At 37.3% G+C, this 6,670-nt stretch overlaps 1 pseudogene; it reads left to right on the forward strand.

Annotated features, from left to right (window-relative positions):
- Positions 1–2,487: 2,487 nt before the first annotated feature.
- Positions 2,488–2,994, forward strand: LOC114218258 (ATP synthase peripheral stalk subunit d, mitochondrial pseudogene; annotated as a pseudogene).
- Positions 2,995–6,670: the final 3,676 nt, after the last annotated feature.

The raw sequence follows: 6,670 nt of genomic DNA on the forward strand, positions 1-6,670 counted from the left end.
TATCCAAGAGTGGTGTGGATTCTATAAATTTAATAATGTTCAAATCAAACATAAAAATATAAAAATGGGAGTGCCTGGTGGCTCAGTAGGTTAAATGTCTGCTTTGGACTCAGGTCATGATCCTGGAGTGCTAGGATTGAGTCCTGTGTTGGGCTCCCCACTTCTCGGGCAGTCTGCTTCTCTCTCTGACCCTCCCCCTTCTTGTGTTTTCTCTCTCTCACTCTCAAATAAATAAGTAAAATCTTTAAAAAAATATGTAAATACCTAGTTTGATGCTGAATATAATGCTTTTTTTAAAAAAAAGATTTATTTATTTTAGAGAGAGAGAGAATGCATGTGCATGCAGGGGGAGGGGCATAGGGAGAGGGTGAGAGAAAGAATCTCAAGTAGACTCTCCACTGAGTGTAGAACCCAACATGGGGCTCAATCCCATGACCCTGAGCTCATGACTTGAGCTGAAATCAAGAGTCGGACACTTAACTGAATGAGCTACCCTGGAGCCCCCTAAATAGCACTTTTAAACAGTGCTACTTGTTTGATGGAAATGCCAGTCATTTTTAGAAACATTTGTCTCTACCATCCAAGTTTTGAAAAGAAATCATTGCTAAAGGCAATCTATCTGGGGATGAAGACCCCCACCTGATATTAATTACTAATTTTTTTTAACCTCTTTGGTTTTCTGTAATATCTAGTTAGAAAGTCTCTGGAATGCCAAACTGACTTGCATACTTAACCAATAAGTATATTTCCATAGATAAGTAAAATATTATCTCTTCAAAATACATGTCACAAAAACTTTATATTTTGAGAAACTTGAGAAGTCAAGAACAAACCAGTATTTACAATATGAAGCATTAATACATGAAGACCAGAAGGATGAAACACACTGTCTTCTATAGCTTTCTTACAAGGAATCTTCTATTTACTAGTTTAAATGAATGATTGAAATACCTTATAGATTACTACTGACTGATTCAATGGCTAATTTACTCATTGTTGCCAACTACTCACGCAAGCCCAACTATTTTTGCACATTTTGATGGTTTTTGTTCATGTAAGATCCAACTATGTGATTTTACTTTAGACCAGGAATATTAATCAAGTTCAGATACAATAGGTGTACCTTTTGTGGTATAGATAAATAATATTTCTCTATCTTATTTTCACTGATAAAGATATGAAATGCTCTTAAAAGCTACACCACAGAAACTTAAAAGTTAAATCACAGGTGCTGATTTAAGTCCCATGCATTATGTATTTGTCATTATTGATAACACTTCTATGATAATTTTTTACTCTATCTAAATACAGTTCTTTTTAATATGATCACCTGTAAATAATTGCTATTCAAAGAAAGGTACTTTTAGGTTACCACTGAAATTCATGTCAAATGCAATATAGTTCCCATTTCCCTCTGTAAACTAGTCAATTGGAATAATCACAGCCTGGTAAGAAGATTAAGACTGTTTAGTATCATTTAGAATTCTTAAAACACCAATTCCATAATTTTTAATTACTTTACATAAATTATAAAGAATTTATAAAGATTTCAGACAGGCTAATTATTGCCTCTAAAAATCTTTCCTCATGTTTTATTCCTTTGTTAAAGACCTGAATGATTTCTTATGATTAGGAGGCATTTGTCATGAAAATAAAATATAAAACTGACCAATGAATTTCTCGTTAGGAGAAAAAAACTCTGTTCTCACATCCAATCTAACAACAAAAAAAGGGTCTCCATTCTAAATTATTGTTCTCTTTCTTAATCCCCATCCTGATTCATTAAAAAGCTAAAAGAGATTCCCATATTTTAAGTTTATGTATGTATCTCAGCTCTGGAATATGAGCTATAGGGACCCAACAGAAAAGTCCATAAACCAATTTTGGAAACTGTTGAATCTGAAGACATGAATTTTTGGTTCCATGCCTAAAAATAATTATCTATGTTTAATTCCAAAAATAGACTTTCAGTGTCTGCCAATATTTTAAGAACTGAAGGGGAAACTTGAGATTTTTTTTAAAATGAAACTTGGCTGTTGCTTATGTCCTCATGGGGCCCAGGTAATATTTCTATGCATGTGTGAATAAGTAAACCGTAAATTCAAGGTCTGCTTTTTGGCTTAAGTGAATGTTACCAGTTACACCTACTTTCTAATTCCATCTCCAAATGTAGCTCCTTCTATACCAATATTGGACCAGTGTCCGTTATTTTGTGGCTGATTTACTTTTTGTTAAAACTAATGTCAGAATGTTTGCAGTTGTGCCTAAGAATGTTTCAAGGTTACAAATATACAATTTAGAGACTTTTATGCTTAGAATTTTCAGTTTTGACTTTAAAAATCACTACAAGTCTTCGGACCAAAAATAATTGTCCTTTACTCCATCAGCTCCCCAGGAGGGATTATAAGTAACCCTTAATATTTTGATACAAATCAAAATATTTTAAAACCCATTTAAAGTATTTTATAGTAGAGGCCGCTGGGGTCGGTGAAGGATCTCAAGATGGCTGCATGAAAACTTGCTCTAAAAACCATTGACTGGGTAGCTTTTGGGGAGATCGTACCCCAAAACCAGAAGTCAATTGCTAACTCCCTGAAATCCTGGAATGAGACACTTACCTCCAGATTGGCTACTCTCCCTGAGAAACCACCTGCTATCGACTGGGCTTACTACAAGGCCAATGTGGCAAAGGCTGGTTTGGTAGATGACTTTGAGAAGAAGTTTAATGTCCTGAAGGTTCCTGTGCCAGAGGATAAATATACTGTTCAGGTGGATGCTGAAGAAAAAGAAGATGTGAAAAGTTGTGCCGAGTTTTTGTCTCTCTCAAAGGCCAGGATTGAGGAATATGAAAAAGAGCTGGAGAAGATGAGGAACATAATTCCATTTGATCAGATGACCATTGAGGACCTGAATGAAGTCTTCCCAGAAACCAGATTAGACAAGAAGAAGTATCCCTATTGGCCTCACAAGCCAATTGAGAATTTATAAACTTGAGTTGGGTCGAAAGCTCTGGCCCTTGTATTGTAAATGATGGACATTAAAAATAATGATATGGAAAAAAAGTATTTTATAGTAGCCATCAGGGAAATTCAAATCAAAACCACATTGAGATACCACCTTACACCAGTTAGAATGGCAAAAATTGACAAGGCAAGAAATAACAAATGTTGGAGAGGTTGTGGAAGAAGGGGAACCCTCTTACACTGTTGGTGGGAATGCAAGTTGGTACAGCCACTTTGGAAAACAGCGTGGAGTTTCCTCAAAAAGTTAAAAATAGAACTACCCTATGACCCAGCAATTGCACTATTGGGCATTTACCCCAAAGACACAGATGTAGTGAAAAGAAGGGCCATATGCACCCCAGTGTTCATAGCAGCAATGTCTGCAATAGCCAAACTGTGGAAAGAGCTGAGATGCCCTTCAACAGGTGAATGGATAAAGAAGATATGGTCCATATATACAATGGAATATTACTCAGCCATCAGAAAGGATGAATACCCAACTTTTACATCAACATGGATGGGACTGGAGATTATGCTGAGTGAAATAAGTCAAGCAGAGAAAGTCAATTATCATATGGTTTCACTTATTTGTGGAATAAGGAATAGCATGGAGGACATTAGGGGAAGGAAGGGAAAAATGAAGCAGGAGAATCAGAGGAGGAGATGAACCATGAGAGACTATGGACTCCGAGAAACAAACTGAGGGTTTTAGAGGGGAGAGGGGTGTGGGGATGGGTTAGCCCAGTGACTGGCATTAAGGAGGGCACGTACTGCATGGAGCACTGGGTGTTACATGCAAACAATGAATCATGGAACACTACATCAAAAACTAATGATGTACTGAATGGTGACTACCATAAGATAATAAAAAAATTAAGTATTTTACAGTGATACATGTTGTGGTGGCTTCATTGTGCCCATTTCTCTAGAGAATAATTTTCCAATCTTGGATTTGAGAAGATAGGAGGAGATTGAAATTATATGCCTTACTGCAAAGTTCTGGTGGGGGGCTGCCTAAGGGCAAAGTGTGGCCGGGGGCAGAGTGGGCAGCCAGAGTAGATTCACAGTCAGTTCTCTTTCCCTGCATTCAAGATGGTCCTTTCCCTTTATTGCATCTGGTGTCTTACTACATAATCTTCCTAATTTCATTTCTATAGAGAATAAAGCTCCTCTCACCATTTTAGATGGGTGAACAGATCTGGGCTTCTATGTACTTTTTTTGTTTCAAGTTTTTATTTAAATTCTAGTTAGTTAACATATAGCGTAATACTGGTTTCAGGAGTAGAATTTAGTGATTCATCACTTACATATAATATAATTAGTTTTTCTACAGACTTTGAAACAATACTCCATCTTCAATCTCAGCATTCACCAGTATTCACAGGCACATGAGGTGTGTAACCTCTGAGTATGTGGCGGATCTAGGATTTTTCATCTGCTCTCTTCACACTTGCTTCAGCCTCTCCTGGCATTTAGACTTCCAATTCCTCTGCTCTGCTAAGTCCTTAGCACTTGGCTATTTAATTTCCACTTCCCATTATTTTATCGATGCCACTCCTCCACTGTGATCTCTCCTCTCCTGCTTATTGTTGTTTCTGGGTGTATTCTTGTATAGCCAAATTAATGTTTCAGGAGGGAGTAGAGATAATGCATATGTTCCATATGCCATATTTCTTCTTCATTCATTTATCACAGAGAACAAAAATCTCTGTAATAAGCCCATGTAATCTTAAAAGCAGTTATGAAATTGTGCTGCCTAACTCCCATGCTCTATCCTGAATTTTTTAAGCATCCTCTCATGGATTTTATTGATCCATCCTCTAAACATTTTATAATGATATTGGCTTTAGTTTTAACACATTACAGATTTTCATACATCTAACATAAGTTGAACATCTGATGTATGTGATACCTGGGTTTGATGGTGGAAACATTCTGTTGGAATCATTGTACATATCACTCTTACTCTGTTGGCTGAATTTATCTTTCCTGAACACATAAATTTTAAAAACATTTTCTTTTTTTTAATAATTATTTGTTATGTTAATCACCATACATTACATCATTAGTTTTTGATGTAGTGTTCCATGATTCATTGTTTGTGCATAATACCCAGTGCTCCACGCAGAATGTGCCCTCTTTAATACTCATCACCAGGCTAACCCTCAATTTGTTTCCTGAGATTAAGAATTCCTCATATCAGTGAGGTCATATGATACATGTCTTTCTCTGATTGACTTATTTCACTCAGCATAACACCCTCCAGTTCCATCCACGTCATTGGAATGGCAAGATCTCATTCCTTTTGATGGCTGCATAATATTCCATTGTGTATATATACCACCTCTTCTTTATCCATTCATCTGTCGATGGACATCTTGGCTCTTTCCACAGTTTGGCTATTGTGGACATTGCTGCTATAAACATTGGGGTGCACGTACCCCTTCGGATCCCTACATTTGTATCTTTGTGGTAAATACCCAGTAGTGCAATTGCTGGTTCCTATGGTAGCTCTATTTTCAACTGTTTGAGGAACCTCCATACTGTTTTCCAGAGTGGTTGCACCAGCTTGTATTCCCACCAACAGTGTAGGAGGGTTCCCCTTTCTTTGCATCCCCGCCAACATCTGTCGTTTCCTGACTTGTTAATTTTAGCCATTCTCACTGCTGTGAGGTGATATCTCACTGAGGTTTTGATGTGGATTTCCCTGACGCTGAGCGATGTTGAGCACTTTTTCATGTGTCTGTTGGCCATTTGGATGTTTTCTTTGGAAAAATGTCTGTTCATGTCTTCTGCCCATTTCTTGATTAGATTATTTGTTCTTTGGGTGTTGAGTTTGATAAGTTCTTTATAGATTTTGGATACTAGCCCTTTATCGGATATGTCATTTGCAAATATTTTCTCCCATTCTGTTGGTTGTACTTTGGTTTTCTGGACTGTTTCTTTTGCTGTGCAAAAGCTTTTTATCTTGATGAAGTCCCAATAGTTCATTTTTGCCCTGGCTTCCCTTGCCTTTGGCGATGTTTCTAGGAAGAAGTTGCTGCGGCCGAGGTTGAAGAGGTTGCTGCCTGTGTTCTCCTTTAGGATTTGGATGGACTCCTGTCTCACGTTTAGGTCTCTCAACCATTTGGAGTCTATTTTTATGTGTGGTGTAAGGAAATGGTCCAGTTTCATTCTTCTGCATGTGGCTGTCCAATTTTCCTAACACCATTTGTTGAAGAAACTGTCTTTTATCCATTGGACATTCTTTCCTGCTTTGTCAAAGATGAGTTGACCATAGAGTTGAGGGTCCATTTCTGGGCTCTCTATTCTGTTCCTTTGATCTATGTGTCTGTTTTTGTGCCAGTACCATACCGTCTTGATGATGACAGCTTTGTAATAGAGCTGGAAGTCCAGAATTGTGATGCCGCCAGCTTTGCTTTTCTTTTTCAACATTCCTCTGGCTATTCGGGGTCTCTTCTGGTTCCATACAAATTTTAGGATTATTTGTTCCATTTTTTGAAAAAGGTGGATGGTATTTTGATGGGGATTGCATTGAATGTATAGATTGCTCTAGGTAGCACTGACATCTTCACAATGTTTGTTCTTCCAATCCATGAGCATGGAACGTTTTTCCATGTCTTTGTGTCTTCTTCAATTTCTTTCATGAGTATTTTATAGCTTTCTGA

This window comes from Eumetopias jubatus, unplaced genomic scaffold, assembly GCF_037043125.1.
Source record: "Eumetopias jubatus isolate StellerSeaLion01/CBP00866 unplaced genomic scaffold, mEumJub1_p1.0 scaffold_15, whole genome shotgun sequence".
Taxonomy (NCBI): Eukaryota; Metazoa; Chordata; class Mammalia; order Carnivora; family Otariidae; genus Eumetopias; species Eumetopias jubatus.